Raw genomic sequence first — 26,718 nt, 5'->3', positions numbered from 1 at the left:
ACTGATGACGTGGCTGATCGGGCACTGATCTCCTGTTTATCAGGCAGTGATCAGTGACTGACAGGCGCTGATCAGGGGACTGTGCACGCACTGATCACCTGGCTGATCAGGAACTGACCACCTGACTGCGCATGCAGTGATCACGTGGCTGGTCGTTCACTGACCACGTGTTTATCATACGGTGATCACGGGACTGAGAGGCGCTGATCACGTGACTGTGCAGTCAGCGATCACGTGGCTGATCATGCACTGATATCGTGACTGAGCATGCACTGATCATGTGCCGGGAGCCGGTGAGGCATTCCACTCTGGACAAAGGTCATGAGGAAGGAGGCTCGGCATACGCAAATTCGGGATCGAGCCTCAGGAGTCCACCCGGATATTCTCGAGCATCTCCCCCCCAAAAAACCAGAGTCTGCCTACTGTATTGCTTTGTGCTCTCACCTCTGATTTCACTGGGGGCTGTCCCCCACCACCATCTCGCTCTCTCTGTCAAAGAGTTAACTTACAGCTCCAATTCAAAAAGTTCCTTGTCATTCTTCCCTTGAACTTCCACCTGAGTCTCCATCTGGAGCGCGGAACCCACCACGCTTCCTAATTATTCCTGTGCTGCTAAGACCCACTCGAGAAGGTGTCTAGAGTGAGGCACCTTCCGGTATTCGAGAGGGCACCTGCGTCCTACATAAGTGGTGCAAACTTCTTGTCTTGAAGTTTGATTGGTGTCCTACGTAAACCAAGCTATTCAGTCTCTTTTCTCCACCAAATTTTCCTACTGAGCTCTCCTAATACTATTATTCTTGACATCTCTGATTAGCATAGAAATAGTCGCCTAGGCCATCTCTCCTTCGAGTACCCTGGATCAGCTGTGGCTGGTCCCTGGCAGGTGGTGCCCGAACAGGGACCTCAGGAGGCAATACTCAAAGAGCTGAGCAGACACGAACCACGCAATCAGCAGGCAGGAGCTCAGCAGTGACCAATCATGCTGCTCAACTGGCAATAATCAAGCAGGTGACCAGGCAGGAATCACGCAGCTCAGCAGGCCCTGATCACCTGACTCTGCAGGCACTGATCACGTGGCTGATCAAGTCCAGATCACGTGACTGAGCATGCACTGATCACGTGGCTATCATGCACTGATCATGTGACTGCGCATGAACTGATGATGTGGCTGATCAGGCACTGATCACATGGCTCATCATGCACTGATCACGTGTTTCTCAGGCAATGATCAGTGACTGACAGGCGCTGATCATGGGACTGTGCATGCACTGATCACGTGGCTATCATGCACTGATCACGTGACTGCACATGCACTGATGACGTGGCTGATCGGGCACTGATCCCGTGTTTATCAGGCAGTGATCAGTGACTGACAGGCGCTGATCATGGGACTGTGCACGCACTGATCACGTGGCTGATCAGGAACTGACCACCTGACTGCGAATGCAGTGATAAACACGTGATCAGTGCATGCGTAGTCATGTGATCAGTGCATGGTCAACCACATGATCTGCGTCTCTCAATAACGTGATCAGTGCATGATGGCCAGGTGATCAGGACATGATCAGTCACATGATCTGTGCCTCTCAGTCACGTGATCACTGCATGATAGCCACATGATTAGTGCATGCTCAGTCACGTGATCCGGGCCTGCTCAGTTATGAGATTAGTGCCTGCTCATCTCCTTGATAATTGCCCGCTGAGCTGCATGATTCCTGCCTGCTCATCTGCTTGATTACTGCCAGCTGACCTGCCTGATTCCTGACAGCTCAGCTGCTTGATAATTGCCAGCTGAGCTGCGTGGTGATTCGTCTCAGCTGAGCTCCATGATTGTTGCCTGCTGATTGCGTGAACCATGCCTGCTCAGCTGTATGATTAATGCCTGCTGAGGCACATGATCAGTGCATGATGGCCACGTGATCAGCCCATGATCAGTAACATGATCAGCGCCTCTCAGTCACGTGATCACTGCATGATAGCCACGTGATCAGTGCATGCTCAGTAACGTGATGAGTGCATGATCAGCCACGTGACCAGTGCATGCTCAGTCACGTGATCAGTCCATGATCAGCCACGTGATCAGTGCGTGCTCAGTCACCTGATAAGTGCCTGATCAGTCACGTGATCAGTGCCTCTCAGTCAGGTGATCACTGCATGATAAACACGTGATGAGTGCGTGCTCAGTCACGTGATCAGTGCATGATCAGCCACGTGATCGGTGCATGCTCAGTCACGTGATCTGTGCATGATCAGCCACGTGATCAGTGCGTACTCAGCCACCTGATCAGTGCGTGCTGAGTCACGTGATCAGGGTCTGCTGAGTTACGGGATTAGCGCCAGCTCAACTGCTTGATAACTTCCAGCTGAACTGCGTGATTCCTGCCTGCTCTGCTGCTTAATAATTGCCAGCTGAGCTGCGTGATTCCAGCCTGCTCAGCTGCTTGATAATTGCCAGCTGAGCTGTGTGATTCATCCCAGCTGAGCTCCATGATTATTGCCTGCTGATTGAGTGATTCGTGCCTGCTAAGCTCTTTGATTATTGCCTGCTGAGGCACATGATCAGTGCATGATAGCCACATGATCAGCGAATGATCAGTCACATGATCAGCGCCTCTCAGTCACATGATCACTGCATGATAGCTACGTGATAAGTGCATGCTCAGTCACGTCATCAGTGCATGATCAGCCATGTGATCAGTGTGTGCTCAGTCATGTGATCAGGGCCTGCTGAGTTACGGGATTAGTGCCTGCTCATCTGCTTGATAATTGCCAACTGAGCTGCTTGATTCCTGCCTGCTCAGCTGCTTGATCATTGCCAGCTGAGCTGCGTGATTCCTGCCTGCTCATCTACTTGATAATAGCCAGCTGAACTTCGTGATTCCTGCCAGTTCAACTGCTTCATAATTGCTAGCTGAGCTTCGTGATTCGTCCCAGCTGAGCTCCATGATTATTGCCTGCTGATTTCGTGATTCGTGCCTGCTGAGCTCTTTAATTATTGCCTGCTGAGTCACATGATCAGTGCATGATGGCCACATGATCAGTGCATGCTCAGCCACGTGATCAGCGCCTCTCAGTCACATAATCAGTGCATGATCAGCCACATGATCAGTGCGTGCTCAGTCCCGTGATCAGGGCCTGCTGTGTTACGGGATTAGCCCCTGCTCAGCTGCTTGCTAATTGCCAGGTGAGCTGCTTGATTCCTGCCTGCTCAGCTGCTTGATCATTGCCAGCTGAGCTGCGTGATTCCTGCTGGCTCAGCTGTTTGTTACTTTACTCTTCAGTGAAGTAAGCCAGAAAGAAAAACACCAATACAGTATACTAACGCATATATATGGAATTTAGAAAGACAGTAACAATAACCCTGTATACGAGACTGCAAAAGAGACACCGATGTATAGATCAGTCTTATGGTCTCTGTGGGAGAGGGAGAGGGTGGGGAGATTTGGGAGAATAGCATGGAAACATGTATAATAACATGTATGAAACGAGTCGCCAGTCCAGGCTCGATGCACGGTACTGGATGCTTGCAGGCTGGTGCACTGGGACGACCCAGAGGGAGGGTAGGGGAGGGAGGCGGGAGGAGGGTTCAGGATGGGAAACGCGGGTATACCTGTGGTGGATTCATTTCGATATTTGGCAAAACTAATACAATATTGTAAATTTTAAAAATAAAATTTAAAAAAATAAATCTTTAGCTAGACTCATCAAGAAAAAGAAAGGAAGAAAATAAAATTCTAAATGGAGAGGACATTACAAATGATAAGATAGAATAACAAAGGATTGTTAGAGACTTCGATGAAAATTGTATACCAAAAAATCTGATAACCTAGCAGATACAGACAAATTCCTCTTTGTTCTTATATATCCAAAAGTTCCTCAAATACCTAAAACACTCTTTCTTACTGTAGGCTTCTTTGAGACACTATGTAAGGTTATTATTATGTGACTTAGGTCTCTTTTACATTTCTTTCACATGAGAACATTCCCCTTCCTTTCCCATGTCATTGAGTAGCTTGAAAATGGGGAGGGAGGAGGGAGGAGGGTTCAGGATGGGGAACACATGTATACCTGTGGCAGATTCATTTTGATATTTGGCAAAACTAATACAATTATGTAAGGTTTAAAAATAAAATAAAATTAAAAAAAAGAATCTTGAAGGACTTGCCACACTCTAGATAAGTTACAAAGCCATTTCTTAAGCTGTGAACCACCCCTGGCCAGCTAGGATTTCCAGAGGTGTATCATTTGATATTGTGGACAATCTTCATTGTGTCACTTAATGAAACTGGCGCATGTATCATCTCTGCCCACACCACCCTACTCCTCTCCTGAATCCACTTAGAACCCCAAGCAATAGCTTTCCTCTCTAGGAGGTCCCTAACAGTTTTCCAAGGAGAGCTGAAAAGGAGAGTAGTGTTTCCACAATCCAGAGAAACAGAAGCCTAGGGCTGTGTAGGCACTCTGCTGGGAAAAAACACAAGTTGATTGTCTCAGGAAAACAAACAGCCTACAGTATCTGTGTTCTGGAAGAGGAAGCTTCTATCACAAAGACATGTAGAGGACTTGCCGAGGTTCAGCAGCAGAGCTGCCACATCTCTTCTTGGAAGGCAGGCAGCAAGCAGCAGGCTGGGGTGCTCAGGTGGATTTCATGTGAACCCAAGTTGCTCCTTTCCTTGTACTTACATGCAGCCTGCATCAGCAGGTTAGATCCCACAGCTCCACCTCAGATCACATGGGAGCCAGTACCGTGCTCTGGATACTAAGGCTCCTGGGCAGGGAGATTGATGAGATGGCCAGGGGGCCTCTTCTACACACTAGCCCAACAGCACTGGAAGCTCATCCTGGCCACATCTTGCATGACTGCTTCAAGGTTCTGAACTTAAAGGCAAGAATTCATGCCTTCTGAGTTCCCACTCACCTGGACTACTTTCAGGGTCAAGTTTCCTCCCAATAATCCAGGGGAGCCTGATAGGAACCCCTGGAGGAATCAGAAATGAAAAACTCTAAGATACTCCTTTCGATGAGCTAAGAGAGCAGCTCAAATGCAAACATGCACGTGCTTCAGTCTGGATGAACACACGCTGGCTGGCTGTCAGCTTTGAGTCAGGCTTGTTGCTTGGCACTGGGGCATATGGAGACTATTCCAGACTACTCCACACTGGAATATCCCATTCCTCTCAAAGCTGTCAGTCTGGGCACCGTTGTGTTCTATCCATCCCTGATCTTTTTTTTATTTTTTCCCAAGTATTTTCAGAATGGATTCCAACTTAAATGTTTCTTCTTTAGCTTATACTCCTCTTGCTACTGCCTTACACTATAAACAGATATCAAATCATACTAATTAAATACCATTAGCATCTTTGAAGCCTTTTCATGTGGCAGAGTGGTAAAGAATCTGCCTTCCAATGCAGGAGATGCAGGAGAGCTTGGGATGATGCCCTAGAGGAGGTAATGGCAAGCCACTATTCCAGTATTGTTGCCTGGAAATTCACATGGGCAGAGGAACCTAGTGGTCTACAGTCCATGGGGTCGCAGAGAGTTGGACAAAGCTTAGCAACAAGTATCTTTTGCACAGGACATCACAACACTTCACAAACACTTGCCATGTGTAGTGAATTCATGTGTAAATTGGTTTCAAATTCACAGATGGATAGTAGTAGGTGGGTGTGTAGAGCTGAGAGATATCAGAAAAAATTCTGACTTACCATTCATAACTTGCATTATGATCTCAGGCATACCCCTCCACCTCCCTGGAGCCCTGTGTCCTCTCTGCATGCAGCACTGGCAGCTGAAAATAAAATGATCCTCGGTATTTGAAACTCTGGGAGAGGTGACTTTTATTCATCATAATAGTAGCAGAAGCATTATTGATATGTAGACACCAGGTGTCTGGATGCTGTTTCTCCTGTACAGCAAGTTTCACAGAAATAGATTTTCCTGCCCCAAATGCCAGGGGAGGTCATTTACACTGGTCTCTTTCATCCTTCCCTGCTGTACAATCTATGCATGTTGGTCATGGACAGTGAGCCTGACTACTCAGCAAGTTGAGCAATGCTCAGAAGGAATCCAGAGAAGGAAATGGTACCCCACTCCAGTACTCTTGCCTGGAAAATCCCATGGATGGAGGAGCCTGGTAGGCTGAAGTACATGTGGTCTCTAGGAGTCAGACACAACTGAACGACTACACTTTCATTTTTCACTTTCATGCATTGGAGAGGGAAATGGCAACCCACTCCAGTATTCTTGCCTGGAGAATTACAGGGATGGGGGAGCCTGGTGGGCTGCCATCTATGGGGTCGCACAGAGTCGGACATGACTGAAGTGACTTAGCAGCAGCAGCAGCAGCAGAAAGAAACAGCTGGAGCCAATCCACGACGACAGGTAGAATAAATCCAGGTTGCTGAACTGGCCATGTGCTCACTTGAAATTCCAGTAGTCTTGGAGCACAGTCTTTGGTTGTTTATAATGCCACAGTCCTTTCTTTAGTAATTTTTGTCCTGTGTGTGCTAAGTGAACTAAAATTATTCACTGTGTATCTGACTTACAGATGGACTCTTTTAAGTCCTAAGGAATCAATCACTCTGTTGTTCAATTGTTGTTTTGTCCCTAAGTTGTGTCTGAATTTTTGTGACCCTAAATTCTAACTAACTTTACAAGGTTCTTAAGGGCTGTCTTAAATGAAATACCTCACATGGGAGAATTAAACATAAAGCTCCAAAGTAGGAGTAATTGTTTTTTTTTAAAAAAAACTGTATGTCTGAATGCACTTAAAAAAACAACAACAAAAAAAGATATCCTCAAAAGTTTTCCAAAAAATGACACAAAAGCATGGGTGAAGTCAGCTTAGCCAGAAATAATGATAAATTTGGGCACTTTGAGGTAAGTTGAAACAGGTTTAGTATTTCTCTTGGTTTCTAAAAGTCAGTGTCTTTAATTAAAAATAAAACTAAAGTTAGATGACTGGTGTTTTGACATCCAACCAAGTTTTATTTCTGGTACAACTATCCAGACTAAAACACCACTTGCAGCAAAACTTGCACATTTTTATGTGAATGCTTGTTTATACTCAGCTCTCTAAGCTCCACACAATCATGTCCTGTTGTGAGTTAAGTAATCTTGTCCAACAGTATGTGGAAGTACACTTACATGTTCATTTCACCTCACTGTAAGTCCTTTCCAAATGTCTGACAGAGAACCTGGATGAAGTGTGAAGACCACAGACCATAGCCATCAGACAAGGACCATGTGCTAACACCCACCACACTCTCCAGGGTTATATGATCAGTAAGTTTTTGAATGGGCCACCCCAGACTCATAATATTCCAATTGGTTTTCTTTGACCTTGGACTTGCCCATGATGTCGTGCATAAGGCGAAGAGTCTGAAGACAGGTGACCTGCTTCCAAATGCTAACTCCACCATTTCTTGCTGTGTCATCACGGCAAATCATTTAAATCCTCTGAGCCCCAGTTTCTTCTTTCTACCTACCTACCTATCCATCTATCCACCCATCCATCTATCCATCCATCTTCTACCTTCATCTATTACAGCAGGTTGTGGTAAAGAGGAAAAGAGGAAGTATAAAGAGGGAGGCACTTTGAAAACTGCAAATGCATAAATTTACAGCAATAAGTCAGATGATGATAGATGGACAAGGGCTTAGGGCCTAGGCCTAAACTTGGGCTTTCTATTGTCTGAGGGTTCCTGGGATTTGAAAGAAGAATGAGACAGGGAACGTGGGCTAGGGGGTGATGACTTCCCGGATAGTTCCATGAGGTGGTCCCGCGGCCAAGTCAACATGATTGTCATTGAGTATGAAAGAAATGAGTGCCACACGTCGGAGGAGGAGAGTAGTGGTAACGTGGAATATTAAGTTGGGAGCTGAGGACCTGTTAGACCTGGATCCTTGACTAGAAGGAGGGCAGTGGGAGGAAGTGTGGAAAGAGCCTGAACCAGACCAAATGGAGCCATTTCTGGACCCCTGTTTTGTTATTCTCACTATGTGCTGTTGGATATAGAAACCTTCAATTTCCTGCTTGGTTACCCCTTAAAGTAATTCTTTAAACTGTATGTCTTTTCAAATTATTCATTTGGGCATCTTTCAAAATGCATGGTAACACTATCATTTGACAAAAAACAACCATTATATGTCTCTTCACATGTGTTTAAGTTAACATCTCAACCATTTCTTTATCAACTTAAATCGTTGCAAAGGATATAAACTCTGGTGAATCAGAAATAGGAAAATTTAAAAATAAAATCCTAATATGACTTCTTCACTGTTTCCAGTACAATCTAATACCACAGCAACTTGATGTCCACCATAATTCATTTTAATATACAACTACAAGCTCATATTTAGTAGGCAAAAATCATTTCATTTACTCCTTAAAGTTGTATTTCCACTCTACTTTCTTCACATAATTTTATGTTAATGTGATACATTTTATGCCTAAAATCCTTTCATTGATCATCCATAATTATTTGCAGCAAAATATGTATATAACTTGAATTCAATTTTGTACATTTTAATTTGAAGGTAATGTTTAATCCTGTAGCCAAATAGCTCTAGATATTAAAGAAATAATTCTAAACTGAATAATCACTATAGGTACTATTAATATGTGATTTATCACACAGGATTTTATTAATGTTAAACATAAAAAGTAAAATTTTATTGGGAAAACCAGTTTTCATCAGACTTACTAAATTAAGATGCATCTATTTCCTAAAATAGATGGCAATGTTCACCAACATTAATCTCATTTTACAATTATTGTTGTTACAGTTGTTATACACACTATGAAACATTTTTCATGAAAACGAAAGGAACTTTATCATAGTAATGTCCATTACCGAGCTCCCTCTGATAGGGTGATCTATCATCAAAATGATTTTTAATGATCTAACTTTTGACAGAGCTCAACTCGGTCTTCCTTCAAATTTCATGAAAGCAAAGTATTAGAAATCATCTGAGTTGCAAAATTATTTAATACTAAATCAACAGACTTTCACTTTCTCAAAAAACACTATTTTGTCTGGCACTCAAAAGATTTGTGGGCCCTGGAGAAACTCATCATAGCAAGCATAGGGATAGAGGGCAGGTATCACCATTATGGAGAGGACTTTGTAGAAAGCAAGACCTTCCACCCACCTGGGACTGCTCACTGCTGCTCAGCTCTTGGCAGAGCAACCTTTGGAAAGGGTGCACAGGCAGGCTGTGGATCTTCATTTTTTTTTTTTTTAATCCACGTATTGATGTAACCTTAGCCAGCATTCATATACAACCAAGTATGTGGGGGTCCATTTGTGAAGGCTATCACTTTGGACTGCCTTGGAGCTGACTCCCACTGACCTGGGAGCTCAGTCTCAGCAAAGCTGGCAGCCCTGGACAGCAGGAGATTCCCTGACTACTCCAGCTGGCATTCTCCAAACTGGGTTGGGGCAAGGGCACATGGGGGCATTTGTGCACGTTGAAAATGTGAGTGATTCCCAGTGAAGACAGAATCCCAGTTGGAAAACATTTGGGAAAGGCTCCCTTTTATTTCCCCCTCTTAGAGACTTGCAATGAAACCAGAATATTAAAGGCTAAAGAAAGCTGTATAACTTTCTTTAGTGTAGATTTTTTTGAAATCAATTTGCTCCCCCACCCCAATCTTTTCTCCCAAAGAACACACAGTTATATAGAAAGAGACTTTAAATCATCTGCTCTGATCCCCATAGGGCCAGACTGAGTCTCCTATGAGATCTATGTGGTCTGACCTGTTCGTGACAGCTATAGGCCTCTCTACTTTCCAGGGACTTGAGATTGGTTGGTTTCCAAGGGCTGTTAACCTGCCAGGGCAGTGTTACCCTCTGCCCCAGTCTTCCTACTGATGTTACCCATTTTTACATGGACGTTCTAGTACAGCAGGAAGGTTTCTGTGCTACTGATGTAGGGGCAGCACCCACTGCAGCCATGAACTTGAAGCCTTATGATCAGATTTCAAATAACCACCAGTGGAGGGTCATTTTGGTGCCTCTGTAGCTGTCTTTTTGCACCCCATAGTCCATGATGGTGTGGGCCAAGTCAGGAGAGGAGTATAATTAGATGCAGAATACAATTAAAAGCAAACATATATGAGAGGAATGTGTGTGTGAGAAATAGACTGTGTCTCATCATATGACTGTCTTTATTACATCCAGAGCCACGTGGATTATAATCATCTCGTTTGAACTGTCCATCTTTTCATTGCCAAGCATGAAGAGTTCACTACATTACCATGATGAAGATGAGAATACACAGTTCAAGTACCCGCTGGGGAGAGACGTCCCTGACGCTGTTCACTACATGGGAAAGAGGGCTGGGCCACCTGACTTGGGTCACATTTTGGAACTTCGCAGGCATTTGATCTAAGACACCACCACTGACAATACACAAGAACAAGTCCCTGCTATCCTTTCCTCCAGGAAGACCCCAGGACTTCAAGTTAGAAATCAGTCAATGTGAGGTGCACCAGTGCTGAACATTTTGGTTAGTATGGAGATCCAATCAGACTCTCCACTCTGACAGCAGCTCAGAACTCAAACAAATCCATCATACCTGATGGGAACAAGGTTGAAGAGTGGAGCATCTCTGTTCTAGGAACACAGGAACCGTGAAGCATTCTGACTGTACTTTCACTCCGCACACTGTCTTCACTCTACACAGAACAAGACAGCTAATGAGAACCAGAGGCCAACCACATGGGTGACTAGTCCAGCCTCAAATGGAACTCGATTGGTCTGCCCTCACCTGTGAAGCTGAAAAATAACAAATGCATTTTTATAAGCCTCTGCAAACCAAGAACAGAACTCAAAACAGCTGGAAGAAAGGAGATAAGGCATCACAACTAGCTTTTGATGTTAAAACCATTAGAAACTTCCTGGGAAATCATCCTCCCAAACTCCCTTTTATGGGAAGACAAGGGGAGCAGAAATCAAACGGTTTGCCTACAGGTGAAGGGGGAGAGCTCTCAGCACTTCAGGTCATGGGTTCTAGATGTTAAGGTTCAGAGAAACCTGCAGGAAAGTGCCAGGGAATAAACACCACACAGCATGTCTGTGAGCAGGATACTCTACATGCTCAGTGAAACCTCCTGGACAAATTTGGCTTAAATATTCTCTTTTTAATGCTTTGTAGGAGGGCTGGTAAGAAGAGCTCGGTGAGGAAAACAAAGTACTGAGATTAAAATTTCTTCCATGTAATGAGATAGACAAAATATGACCGCAAATAATAATATGTCTAAGCATAAGTCTTAAAGAATACAGCTTTCTTTATTCTACAAGAAGTATGGGGTCACACAGAGTCTGACACGACTGAAATAACATAGCAGCAGCAGCAGCAACTTTTATATTCCTCCTTTGGTTTCAAATCGTCCTGATCTTCCTCTTAATATGCTCATTGTCTATGCCCTTCATGTGTCTTATGATCATAATTTTAACTCTTTAAAGCAGCTGGATGACATAAATATGGATCTGTGAAAAGCATACAATAAATATGTCATGTCAAGCTTTCCTAACATTTACCAACTTATTGATTTTTTTTTTAAATATGGTACAATTGATGAGAGAACACTGAAAACCCAAGGAGATGATGTTGCTAAACTAGGAAATTCTGGCTTCTCATCCTTTATAACTGAAGGTTGTTAACAAGATTATTCTTTTAATCCCTTTGCCACTCTGCCATCTGTACTGTAGGTTTATGGATGTTCATAACATCCTTGCTTAACAACTATTCTAGGAAATGAATTCTGTTCATTCATCTCAAATATCCTGTTCATTGCCATCAATCAGGGCCCAGGCCATGTCCCAGCTCTCCCGACCTAGTCTTCTCTCCCGACCACACTTGCTCACTTACATGCAACTTCCTCCTAAATTCCTGCCACACTCTTTTTGATATCACTGAAAATTCAAAACTTACCACCTGACATTGTCATTCATATTATATATATATATGTAAATATATGTAAAATATATTATATTATATATATTATATATATACATATATATATATGTAAATTATATGTAAAATATAATATGTAAGATATATGTAAAATATAACATAGAGAAATTATAAAGAGTCCTTGAAATAAAAATTTCCACTGAATTGGTTCCAGATGACTTGGTGTGTTTTTTCTTGTCCTCTACTTGTATGACAGTCATTTGAAATTCAACTATTATTAGAACTTCAAGAAAGAGAGGACTAGGATCTTGCCTCCTGGAGCTCCCTTGTCAGTACTTTTATCCACATTCCCCGGTCTCATGCCCCCTTGAGCTTTCCTTTCTCTCTCTTTCGTGACCCACTTTTTAAATTCTTTTATAGGTTTTTCTACAATGTTTTCTCTTTACTTTTTTTTTTTTTGGAATATGTTTCATCACTTCCATTCTTTACTGTTTAATCTTTCTCAGAAGCACAAGTACACACACACACACACACACACACACACACACACACACACACACACACATACACACAAGTTCCCATACAAGCTCTGTGTTTAGGTGCTGTTTGACTGGGCTGTCTCTGTGGTTGACTCACATTTTCATATTCCACAATATCACCACACTCCAGGAGAGACAACTATTTTCCTGCCTGCTTCTCCTTTTGACCCACATTACACTAAAATGAAGAAAAAGGAAGGGTTGCAGACAGACCACTGAACACTTTAAGATGCTGGCCTTTTAAAATTACATTTCATGTTTTCCAAAGCATCAGAGCCCTGGCCAGTCATTTGGTGCCTTCTTCAGGACACAAGGAGCCAAAGGCTTGGAAAATCAGATCTGATTTAATGAATTTGATTGAATCTGATTTAATTCAAGGTGGTCACCACATACCTAGAACCCCTCTGAATAAACCATTTCCTGCTGTTAAAATAACTTTACTAACCAAAGAAATCTACAGATTTGATGTAATTTGTATCAAATTACAAATGGTGTTTCTCATAGAACTAGAACAAAAAATTTTACAGTGTGTATCGAAATACAAAACACCCTGAAGAGCCAAAACAATCTTGAGAAAGAAGAGCAGGAGCTGACAGGATCAGGCTCCCTGACTTCAGACTAAACTACAAGCTACAGTAATCAAAACATTGGTACTGGCACAAAAAAATGAAATATATTGCATAGATCAATGGGACAGGGTAGGAAGTCCAGAGAGAAACCCACGCACCTGTGGTCAATTAATCTAGGACAAAGGAGGCAAGACTGTACAATGGAGAAAAGGCAGCCTCCTCAATAAGCAGTGCTGAGAAAACTGGACAGCTACATGTATAAGAATGAAATCAGAACACTCCCTAACACCATCCACAAAAATAAACTCAAAATGGATTCAAGACCTAAACATAAGGACAGACATTATAAAACTCTTAGAGGAGAACACAGGCACAACACTCTGCCACAAATCACAGCAATGTATCTTTTTTAACCCACCCCTTAGAGTAATGAAACTAAAATCAAAAGTAAGCGAATGGGACCTAATTACACTTAAAAGCCTTTGTACAGCACAAGATATCATAAACAAGACAGTAGAAAACCCACAGAATGGGGGACAATATTTGCAAATGAGGCAACTGACAGATTAATCTCCAAAACTTTCAAACAGCTCAAAGAGCTCAATATAAAAAAAAAACAAACAACCCACTCAAAAAATGAGTGTAAGATCCAAATAGACATTTCTCTAAAGAACACTTACAGATGACCAAAAAGCACATGAAACAATGCTAAGAAAGGATGCTCAACATCTCTAATTATTAGAGAAGTGCAGAAATACTACAATGGGGTATCATTTCACACCAGTCAGAATAGCCATCATAAAAAATCTGCAAACAATAAATGCTGGATAGGGTGTGGAGAAAAGGGGGCCCTCCTACAGTGTTCATGGGAATGTAACTAGGTACACCCACTGTGGAGAACAGAATGGAGGTTTCTTGAAAAACTAAATATAGAATTGCCATATGAATCAGCAATCCCACTCCTGGTCAATTATCCAGAGGAAACCATAATTTAAAAAGATACATGCACCCCAATGTTCATTGCAGCAATATTTACAATAGCCAATACATGGAAGCAACCTCCATCAACAGATTAATGGATAAAGAAGATGTGGTACACACATGCATACACACAATGCAGTATTCAGTTCAGTTCAGTTCAGTCGCTCAGTCATGTCCGACTCTTTGCGACCCCATGAATCGCAGCATGCCAAGCCTCCCTGTCCATCACCAACTCCCAGAGCTCACTCAAACTCAAGTCCATCGAGTCCGTGATACCACCCAGCCATCTCATCCTCTGTCGTCCCCTTTTCCTCCTGCCCCCATCCCTCCCAGCATCAGAGTCTTTTCCAATGAGTCAACTCTTCGCATGAGGTGGCCAAAGTATGGGAGTTTCAGCTTTAGCATCATTCCTTCCAAAGAACACCCAGGGCTCATCCCCTTTACAATGGACTGGTTGGATCTCCTTGCAGTCCAAAGGAGTCTCAAGAGTCTTCTCCAACACCACAGTTTAAAAGCATCAATTCTTCAGTGCTCAGCTTTCTTCACAGTCCAACCCTCACATCCATACGTGACCACTGGAAAAACCATAGCCTCGACTAGATGGACCTTTGTTGGCAAAGTAATGTCTCTGCTTTTGAATATGCTATCTAGGTTGGTCATAACTTTCCTACCAAGGAGTAAGAGTCTTTTAATTTCATGGCTGAAGTCACCATTTGCATTGATTTTGGAGCCCCCAAAAATAAAGTCTGACACTGTTTCCACTGTTTCCCCATCTATTTCCCATGAAGTGATGGGACCAGTTGCCATGATCTTCATTTTCTGAATGTTGAGCTTTAAGCCAACTTTTTCACTCTCCTCTTTCACTTTCATCAAGAGGCTTTTTAGTTCCTCTTCACTTTCTGCCATAAGGATAGTGTCATCTGCATATCTGAGATTATTGATATTTCTCCTGGCAATCTTGATTCCAGCTTGTCCTTCTTCCAGCCCAGCGTTTCTCATGATGTACTCTGCATAGAAGTTAAATAAGCAGGGTAACAATATACAGCCTTGATGTACTCCTTTTTCCTATTTGGAACCAGTCTCTTGTTCCATGTCCAGTTCTAAATGTTGCTTCCTGACCTGCATACAAATTTTTCAAGAGGCAGGTCAGGTGGTCTGGTATTCCCATCTCTTTCAGAATTTTCCACAGTTTATTGTGATCCACACAGTCAAAGGCTTTGGCATAGTCAATGAAGCAGAAATAGATGTTTTTCTGGAATCTCTTGCTTTCAATGATCCAGCAGATGTTGGAAATTTGATCTCTGGTTCCTCTACCTTTTCTAAAACCAGCTTGAACAAATGGAGTAATACTCAGCGATAAAAAGAATGAAATAATGCCATTTGCAGCAACATGGATGGACCTAGAAATTTTCATACTACATGAAGTAACTCAGAGAGAGAAAAACAAATACCGTATGGTATCACTTAACAGTGGAATCTAATAAAAATAAGTTTATTTACAAAATAGGAACCAACTCCCAGGTCTGAAAATCAAACTTACAGTTACCAAAAGGGAAACATGGGGGGAGGGATAAATTAGGAGATTGGAATATATATATATATATATATATATATATATATATACACACACATATATACACACACACACACACACTACTATGCATAAAATAGAAATAGATAACTAATAATGACCACCAATATATTACAGGGAATTTACTCAATAACCCATATGGGAAAATAATCTGAAAAGAAGGTGGTCATATATATACTGATTATATATATATATAAAAAACTGATTCACTTTGCTGTACACCTGAAATTAGCACAACACTGTAAGTCATATACACTCCAATAAAAAATTTTTAACAATTATTTCCTGCTGGGACAAGGCTTTATAGCCCTTCAGAAGAGATCTCTCCAACTCTCAATAAATATCTCAGAAGCTAAGGGGTCTTTCCTATGACTTCCTTCCATTTTCTTTGCAGTTTCATAAAGTACCTTTTTTCAGTCCAAAGACTCATGAGCGTTGAGGGGCCCAGTGGCAACCAATAACAACCAATGTGAGAGAAGAAGCCACATTTTGTTTGTTTTTTTTTCCATCTCTAACATCCAGCACAGAGATTGGACTCTGGAATTGGTTGGTTTTGGGTGTGTGGCTTTTGAAGCACATGATGCGTATTTAATATATGAGGTGGAGGACTATGACACACAGATTATTTTAAGAAGAGAGATTTTTCTAGATGTTCCAGCCTAGGTGGGTTATGAATTAAAAACTCCTTTGAACCCTCTCTCTACCTCTTAAATCTATTAAAAATAAAGGAGGACACACTAAAAAGAAAAACCAATGGAAACGGAGTAGGACCTGTCCACAGAACCTGCCTCTTGTTTACAGAAAAGCTTTAGCCTCTGAGGCTTTGACCAAAGAGCAAATGTAATCAGAGAAGTGAGAAAATGCTGAAACAAAAACAGTTGAGCAAGACAAAATAACAGATAGGTAAAACTTCAAAGTCAAGGACCTTGAATTCCTCCTTAAGTGCTGTAGATAACATTATGAACCACATTCTTGAATTCTGCACATACTGAAATGCCTACCAGCTGGAAGAAGTTAACTGCATGTTGACTAAACCTATGTACACCCCAGACCAGTTGAAACCTGATGGTTGATGATACTGACTCCTAAAGTCACTCAGTTATCTCACCACCAACCAGTCCAGAAGGATGTACACCAGCTATCAGGCACCTCACACTCTCACCCCTAACTCTGACATCAAAAACCCTTCCCTGAATTTGGGAGAGAATGGATACATATATGTGTGTGGCGAAGTCACTCACTATGCTCCTGAAACTATCACCACATTGTTCGTTGGCTATACTCCAATATAAAATAAGTATTTTTTAAAAATTGCTTTCATCTTTAGGAAACCTAAGCCACATATTTTTCTTTATTCTAGTTTGCCAAAAGGTGTATTCATTTTTTCCCAAGTATTCTAACTATTGGGAAATGTTTAAAATTGTGTTAATTCTCTCATTAACTAGCCTTTCCTCCTTGTTTAATACAAATATATGTCCTCCTGTTTAATACAAAACTTGGGGACATATATTTCTATACTGCTATCTCTATATCTACTCCTGTGTGTGTGTTTATGTATGTCTATATCTAGCTATTTCTCCATACTGGAAATATGTTTGTAGTATTTTGAAGCTTCCCTTGCTTAACAATAAATGACTAATATTAAAACAAAACAAACAAACAAACAAAAAAACACCACTGACAATAAAACCCTTCCCTGGAAGCCATCAGAGACTTTGGGTCTTTTGAGAAGGAATCCTCTGTTATCTTTACCTGGCCCCACACTGGGCACCTTGCAGGAAACACCAGTTTCCTTCATCACAACCTGGTGTCAGGAGATTGGTTTGACTGTGTATTGGGCAAGTGGACCCAAGTCTGGTTGGGTAACAAAATCAATAAATAACTCCTGCAGGAGGACAGGAAGGAATAAATAGATTGTGGTATAGGTTCTCCATAAAACCTAGCCTAGAACTGGAGAAATACTAGGCGATTTCAATATTGTCCTTTTAATTATCTGCCCAGTGTGATGGCTAATTAATCTGTCGACTTGGCTAGAATATGATCCCAGCTGTTTGGTCAAACACCAGTTTAGATGTTTCTGTGAAGGTATATTTTAGATGTGATTAGTATATAAATCAGTAACTTTGAATACAACTGATTACCCTCCATAATGTCCAGGGGCATCATCAGTTAACAGCTGTCAAGGCAAAGACTGAGGTTCCTCAAAGTGGAAGGATGCTTTCAAATTGTGGTGCTAGAGAAAACCCTCAAGAGCCCTTTGGAGGTGGGGGTGAGGGGTGAGATACAGGACGGGCAGACACATGAACACGCATGGCTGATTCATGTCGATGTATGGCAAAAGCCACCACAATACTGTAAAGTAATTAGCCTCCAATTAAAATAAATAAATATTTTAAAAACAAAAATTAAAAAAAAAAACAAGAACTACATAGACCTTTTAAGATTTTTGTTAAGGCTATGGAACATAATGAATAAATGAGAAAGAAGGAGATTTTTTACTATGACTGCTCATGTGTTCACATTTTTCATTAGCAATGTATTAGAAAAATCATTTAACATAGCATCTGTTATCCAAACAATGGCAAAAGATGCCATTTACTGTTTTAAGTGTATTTCAGAAATCAATGTCTAAATTTAATTCATAAGTTTTGGCAACATAACTTTTGTTAGTTCTCATTATACTCCTGGCCAATTCCTGCTGCATCTGAAATATGTCAAATATTATTTATGTTTAATTTAAGCAAGAGATATTGTCATAGGAATGCCACAGAACTGACTAAATATGACATTTAAAAATACTTTTAGAGACTAGACATAACTTGAAGATTACTTAAGTAGAAAAATAATCACATAAATAAAAGAAAATGAATTCCCACTTATTCTGCTTTTAGATAACAGAGAACATATATATGGAATGCTATTTAATCTGATAAAATGTACAAAAAATACCAGCCTATCGAGAACACACAATTTCAGAGAACTAGGGAATCATGCATAGTCCTAGAAATGACCCACAAGATTACTATCTTCTCCCCTAAAATCTCCTGCCCTAAATATATACTTCCAAGGCCTTTATTTTGATTTCTAGGTGAGGATCGAGTTCAAATGGAGGAAGTAGTTTGAAATCAAACTGCTAATAAGGGGAACACATCTGTGATTTTCTTTAAAATTTTCCATTTAATGAAAACACAGAAAGGTAAGAAAATTATACACAAGAAAACAAAGTACCAGCAAGTTTTATTTCTAAAGATGTTTAGTGAGAAGGATTCTCTCATAACTGTTAGTTTCCAAACTATGTCCCATAAAAGTAGAAGGTCACACAGGGGTCACTGCTGAGTTGAAGAACAGAGAAATCACAGCGGCAGGGTCTCTGGTCATTCCTTTAGCTAAAGGGCTCTATACTTGTCTCTATTTTATATAATATGGTTCCACGGAAAAATTTTTTTGTTGTTTGTTTATTTTTTTTAACTTTACAATATTGTATTGGTTTTGCCATATATCAACATGAATCCGCCACAGGTATACATGTGTTCCTCATCCTCCGTCCTCCCTCCTCCCTCCCCGTACCATCCCTTTGGGTCGTCCCAGTACAACAGCTCCAAGCATCCAGTATCGTGCATCGAACCTGGACTGCTGACTCATTTCATATATGATATTATACATGTTTCAATGCATTCTCCCAAATCATCCCACCCTCTCCCTCTCCCACAGAGTCCAAAAGACTGTTATATACATCAGTGTCTCTTTTGCTGTCTCATATACAGGGTTATTGTTACCATTTTTCTAAATTCCATATATATGTGTTAGTATACTGTACTGGTGGTTTTCTTTCTGGCTTACTTCACTCTGTATAATAGGCTCCTGTTTCATCCACCTCATTAGAACTGATTCAAATGTATTCTTTTTAATGGCTGAGTAATACTCCATTGTGCATATGTACCACAGCTTTCTTATCCATTCATCTGCTGATGGACATCTAGGTTGCTTCCATGTCCTGGCTATTATAAACAGTGCTGTGATGAACATTGGGGTACGTGTCTCTTTCCCTTCTGGTTTCCTCAGTGTGTATGCCCAGCAGTGGGATTGCTGGGTCATAAGGCAATTCTATTTCCAGGTTTTTAAGGAATCTCCACACTGTTCTCCATAGTGGCTGTACTAGTTTGCATTCTCACCAACAGTGTAAGAGGGTTCCATTTTCTCCACACCTTCTCCAGCATTTATTGATTGTAGACTTTTGGATTGCAGCCATTCTGACTGGTGAGAAATGGTACCTCATAGTGGGTTTGATTTTCATTCCTCTAATAATCAGTAATGTTGAGCATCTTTTCATGTGTTTGTTAGCCATCTGTATGTCTTCTTTGGAGAAGTGTCTGTTTAGTTCTTTGGCCCATTTTTTGATTGGGTCATTTATTTTTCTGGAATTGAGCTGTAGGAGTTGCTTGTATATTTTTGAGATTAGTTGTTTATCAGTTGCTTCATTTGCTATTATTTTCTTCCATTCTGAAGGCTGTCTTTTCACCTTGCTTATAGTTTCCTTTGTTGTGCAGAAGCTTTTGAGTTTAATTAGGTCCCATTTGTTTATTTTTTCTTTTATTTCCAGTATACTGGGAGATGGGTCATAGAGGACCCTGCCGTGATGTATGTCGGAGAGTGTTTTCCCTATGTTCTCCTCTAGGAGTTTTATAGTTTCTGGTCTTACATTTAGATCTTTAATCCATTTTGAGTTTATTTTTGTGTATGGTGTTAGAATCATTATAGTGAAAATGAGTATACTACCCAAAGCAATTTATAGATTCAATGCAATCCTATCAAGTTACCAACGGTACTCTTCACAGAGCTAGAACAAATAATTTCACAATTTGTATGGCAATACAAAAAACCTCAAATTGCCAAAACAATCTTGAGAAAGAAGAATGGAACTGGAAAAATCAACCTGCCTGACTTCAGGCTCTACTACAAAGCCACAGTCATCAAGACAGTATGCTGCTGCTGCTGCTGCTGCTAAGTCGCTTCAGTCATGTTTGAGTCTGTGCGACCCCATGGACAGAAGCCCACCAGACTCCCCTGTCCCTGGGATTATCCAGGCAAGAACACTGGACTGGGTTGCCATTTCCTTCTCCAATGCATGAAAGTGAAAAGTGAAAGTGAAGTCGCTCAGTTGTGTCCAACTCTTAGCGACCCCATGGACTACAACCCACCAGGCCCTCCGTCCATGGGATTTTCCAGGCAAGAGTACTGGAGTGGGGTGCCATTTCCTTCTCCGCAAGACAGTATGGTACTGGCACAAAGACAGAAATATAGATCAATTGAACAAAATAGAAAGCCCAGAGATCAATCCACGCACCTATGGATACCTTATCTTTGACAAAGGAGGCAAGAATATAAAACGGATTAAATACAATCTCTTTAACAAGTAGTGCTGGGAAAACTGGTCAACCACTTGTAAAAGAATGAAACTAGAGCACTTTCTAATACCATACACAAAAATAAACTCAAAAAAAATTTTTTTTGAAAGAAAAGTTGTTTTGTTTGGGGGAAAAAAAACAAACAAACAACTTTTTGTAAGATATGAGACTCATTGATTTAGTCAAATTTCCGAATTCTACAAAAGAAGTATCAAAGCCAATGGTCTTCTTACTGAGTCCTATGCCAGCTACTTACTCAGATTAAGAAAAACACATAGATTTTTAACTATAACAGAGAGAAAATGAATATGTAAAACCTTGTTTATAGTTCAATACTGCTTGTGGCATGGCATGATGTAGTAACTTTCTAACTAAATCATATGCTTTAAAGGCATGAATTAGAATAAATGAATATCAAACTCCTTTTGGAGAAGTGGATATAATTAATTTATAAAGCATGACATTTTTTTAAACACAGGAAAGGGAACTTGAAAGAGAAAATCTTTATTGTAATCAAGCAGGCCAAAACTGAAGAGATTCATCCTTAAAAGGATGTTTGCTTCCTCCAGATAAAACCTGTTTTTTTTTTAAATGAGTCAACAAATGAATTATCCACATTTTGGGTTATTTAGGATAAAATTTAAAACACGCAACAGATCTCTCTTTACTGTCTAGCATACTTCTATCCAAAGGTCTCATCATTAGTTGGTACATACAAAAAGCATGAGTATAATCTCCATTATAGTCTAAATCTGGTCATAAATTACAGTTGAACTTCATTTCCTCAGCCTGAAGTTTCAAGGGGAGGACTTATACTCCTACCCTCTTTATGAGGAGAGAGGAGATTTATCTAACGGGTGAGTTTGGGACAAAGAACTAAGAGGTGCTTGCTTGGTTCCAAATCTCTTCTTTGAAAAGATGTAGGTGCCCACAGCGCCATGCACATGGGTGTGCAGTAGGCAGCCTGCCCCTGGGACAAGGGTCAAGCATTTGCTTCCTCTCCTTAGTCCTGCATGGGGAAGTGTCTGACTTGGGATGAAGTGTTCAGAGGCCCGCTGTGACGGCATAGCTAAAGCACGTCCTCCAGTTTCACAGCTCTCAAGTAATAAAACCCAACATAACTGCAGTGCTGTTGAAGAAACTTTAGGTCGCTCTTCTATGATGGCAAGATGTCAAGTTAGAAAACAGGTTGAGACTGCATTTAACAAGGGCTACTTGTCTCTGCATCACCAACACCACAGAAACACTATCAAAATGATAAACCCGTGTGCACAGACTGAAATGGATATTTTAACCACAATGCTTACACAATGAAAACTGGTTGCAATTTCAAGACTCCCCATCATTGCTATCTTAGATATCGTTCATCCAGATGATGTCAAGATAGAGATAAAGTGAGCTTCATTTATAATTTTTAAATGTTTTCATTGAGTACAAATTTAGAAATATTCTACAACTGCTCAGCAAGATAGTTTTTAGAAATTTAAATCAAAATTCTATAAGTAAAATAGCAATTAAAGACATACTCTTGTACAAGAAAATAACAAAAAATGTTAACCTAAAACCAGAAATTAATCTTCTGATTTAGTATTACAAGTTTGTTTAATTCATAAAAAGGATTTATCTAGGACTCTTTCAAATAAAAACACATCCATATGTGGTTAGTGTATAGATGCCAGTGATTCACTTATGCTTGCTGCTGCTAAGTTGCTTCAGTCGTGTCCAACTCTGTGTGACCCCATAGACTGGAGCCCACCAGGCTCCACTGTCCCTGGGATTCTCCAGGCAAGAACACTGGAGTGGGTTGCCATTTCTTTCTCCAATGCATGAAAGTGAAAAGTGAAAGGGAAGTCGCTGAGTCATGTCTGACTCTTTGCGACCCCATGGACTGCAGCATACCAGACTCTTCAGTCCATGGGATTTTCATGGCAAGAGTATTGGAGTGGGTTGCCATTGTCATTTATGCTTAGGGGTAGATAAACTGCCGTGGGTGCAACAAAGCTTGGAAATGATTATGAGCCACTGCTAAAGTGAAATCAATTAGAAAGTAAGTCAAACATCTTAAAGAATACTTTCAATTACTAGGCAATAAGATTTCATTTCTAAAGTAGAATTTCAATGCAGCTTTTCAAGAAATTTAAAAAGTATCTCTTAAAAACAAGAGATCTAGGACAAAAAAAAAATCATTAAATATCTCCTTAATTAGCACAGTTAATGACAGATTTTACTTAGTGTGCATAAGTCAAATAAACAACTCAGAAGTTCACCGAATTAAAAACAAGGATTATTCATATTAGAAATCTGAAACCCAATGAACAAAAGATAATAGAACTAACCTCAGTCAAGTAAGTCTTCATGCTGTTATTCGAAGGGCATGGAATTGAGGTAGAAAACCCTACTTTTGCTCTTGGAGTAAGATTTCCATTGAGCACTAAAGGATTATTGAAATTTCCAACACAAGGGGGCTCCAGGACAGGCCTCATGCTAAGAGAGCTGAGTAAAGATCTTTTCTTCTCTTTCTTCACCTCAAGTTTGGTGCTGATCACTGCCAGCCTCTCATGAGTCCTGAAGAAGATGGAAAACACCAACTTTACTCATGTTTCCTTAAATTATCTGCATTTTTAAAGTTGCCATATAGTTAATGGAATTCCCAATAAACTGAACACTGAAAACACAGAGCAGACCTACTGTAAAAAGTGATAGTTGTAACCTTGTTCTAAAGAGTACACATGTGTCTAGGGTTACTCAAGTAACAAGTCACAGTTGGGAGAGGAGAGAAAGGACATCAAAGAGAAAGGGAGGTGGCCTCCCAGTGACACCTGTTGCCCTCTGGGGCACACCTGCCTCCAGGAAACAGTTCAGGGATGAAGAAACACCCCATCCCACAAAGCCACTTTCAAGCATTTGCTTTCACCACCCTTGTATACACGTTTCACTCATGACCTCGGAGAAATTAAGCTTTTGGCTCTGAGGTATCACTTAGAGCCACAATCTCAAGGGAGGATGAGAAAGTCAAAGGGTGAGGCTGAAAAGAGCTAAAACAGCCCCAGGATCAATTGCAAGTATCCCCTGCTTTTCCAAAGTTCACTGTATGTTACTACACTTCTACGAAGGGCCTATGTCAGTACCTGTTTTTGATGATAGAGGGAAAAAAAAAATCTGAAGACAATTTCTGGTCTCATTTAAAAAGCCAAAACTCTAAACAGTGTTCAGTGTACAGTTTTACAGTGAGAGGCATCGTGTTCCCCAAGCAGGGAGACTGGCCCCACTGAGTTCCTTCCCCAGAAGCCACACCCCACATCTCAGCATCAAGTCGCCACAGCCCAAAACCCTGTCTGGGAGCACCTGTGCTTCACTTGTGCATATTCATTTTATGTATCAACTAGCAGAATGTGTCCTTAGGTACCTGCTTCTTTGTTTTATGCTGCTTTGGCTTATGAAAGGCTTCCTAGTAGTGCTCTGCTTTCAGATAGTGGGGAAACCTGGACTTGGCACTGCAGGTGGGATCTGCCCTTTCCATTCTCCAGACCCCTCAGTCAGGTCACTATATTACTTTTAGCCACTTTGGAATTTATCCTGCCTTTAACCCATGTGTTAATTTCCCCCTATTTCATAAGTATGCCTTTACATAGTGTGGAAAAACTTGATACAGTACTAATATTTTGTTTTAAGGTGCCCCCTTAGCAGTGACCATTAGTTAGCTTTCACTTCCTATGAATGTCATGTACCCCACTCTATAAAAATTAGGCTTTAGAGACAAATTAATGAACTAAATTTAGTTTCTGTGTTTTTGTGTTTTGACTTACTTGTCTAGTTTATCTTCCAATGACTTTCTAACTTCACATTCTACTTGGTTGAGTTGCTTATATTTTTCCAACTCTGCTTTATTAGAATCTTCCTGCAAACTTTTCATTTTGGAGAGTTCAGATTCCAAGTCTTTAATTCTGAGTTCAATCTGTTGAAATTCAGCTTGTGTCTAAGGCAAACTGAAAAAGATAACATTTTTAAAATAATCATTAACCTGGAAAATTATACTTGTTCCCTTTAGTTTTGAGTCAGTGATTCAGAGAGCGACTTCAAAGGTGAAAAAAAAAAAAAGCAGAAGTTTAAAACAGTTATCATTAATGTGAAGTGAATTAAATCTGAATTATAAAATTAAAGGGGAATCACTGTTGTAGTAGTACATATATAATCTGATAATTCAAAGAATAAGAGGATCAACTTAAAATTTTAAAAATTGAACAAGATGACTTAAGAATAATTCAAGAGAATGGTACCAGTTTTAAACTATAATATTTTCTTTTCTTCCTAATGATCTTGTTTTTTACCAATTGGTCTTATAAGTAAAAGGATTCTCTAGTGAGAATAATTCTGAAAGATCAATTTAGTGATAACTGTGATGGAAACTGAAATATTCAAAGGGAAAACAAGTGCCTCCCTTCCTTCCAGAAATCTACAAAACTAACTGCTCTAAGGGAGGTAGAGGAAACACCTAAGCTGTATAGATCCAAAATGTACTGTACAGTGAAAGTGAATTCAAGCATATGACAGATGAACAAATTAACCTGCAAAAATAGGTTGACTTCTTTTATTTCTCTACAATATCCTGTCTCGCTCTTTATTCAATCTCCTGTTGATATTGCTCTACTTGACTGTGTTCTATCATATTCATTTCTATATGACTTCTGAGGTTCACTACTTCTTGCTCCAACTTCTTTTTCTTCTTCTCTAGTTTTTTACATTTTTTTTTTTTGTATTCGTTTCATAGATAATAACTCCTGTTGAAAAACTTGATTTTTTGCAACCAGGTGCAGATATTTTGAAGATGCAGTTTCCAGCTCTGCTGGAAAATCAGCAGTCTTCAAGAATAAAAGGTTACTGTTTGCTAGTGAAGAAAGTGGACTGAGCACAGCCTAAATCAAACCCAGGATCAAATAAATATGATGGTATCTGTATTGTAGAATGTAGGACCAGAGATTACTCAAGAGAATAAAGAAAGAAGTTCAAACCACCAAGTGTCACAAAATATATTCTTCACTGTCATCTTTGTCACACAACAATTGCACTTTATTTTACACTATTTTATTGTTCTACAATAACGTTTTTCTATCTTTCTTCATAAAATGACTACAAGTCACCTCTTAGTGGAATGTCTCTTATTCCTACCCCCATCTTAATGTCCCAGGATTTTAAAGAAGTTTGAAGGATACTGTGTTGAGTTATCTAGGGCTTAGTTAATAAGTTCCTCTCAAAAGAAGACTGTGAGAATAAGACTCTAATTAATAAATCTTGAAAATATGGATTCTAATCCCATAAGCCCTTTTCTGAAGTACAAAGACTTTTTGTTAATTTGAATTGCTTTCCAAAGAGAATTACTTTCAAATTAAAGAAATCTCATTTCCTAACAGTTAGCAGAGATGATCCACATGTTTTTCTGTAAAGCAACAACAAAAAATGCCTCATTCTTGTAATCCTTTCTTACTGTCCATTTATGCAAGGCAAGTGCTGTGCATATCAATAAATATTCCCTGTTACACCAATGTATACTTAGCCAAGATTCCCCGTCTTGGAAGACATGTCCACAGTGTAAAATTAGGGGCTAAACTGTTCCTCAGAGACTAGGAAACAAGCGCTCATGTGAAAAGGCTCAAAGAGCTGAATAGTCACGAAAGCTCCTTGAAGGAGGAGAGACCGGGTGCCAGGTCTGAAAT

The 26,718-nt window shown here is 40.4% G+C and overlaps 1 pseudogene; it reads right to left on the bottom strand.

Moving 5' to 3' along the window:
• Positions 1-18,216: 18,216 nt before the first annotated feature.
• LOC113884424 overlaps positions 18,217-26,718 on the bottom strand; it is a 79,104-nt pseudogene continuing 70,602 nt past the window's right edge.

The sequence above is a fragment of the Bos indicus x Bos taurus genome, chromosome 26 (assembly GCF_003369695.1).
Source record: "Bos indicus x Bos taurus breed Angus x Brahman F1 hybrid chromosome 26, Bos_hybrid_MaternalHap_v2.0, whole genome shotgun sequence".
Taxonomy (NCBI): domain Eukaryota; kingdom Metazoa; phylum Chordata; class Mammalia; order Artiodactyla; family Bovidae; genus Bos; species Bos indicus x Bos taurus.
Note: the sequence above shows the minus strand (reverse complement) of the source record. Positions and strands in the feature narration are given on the sequence as shown.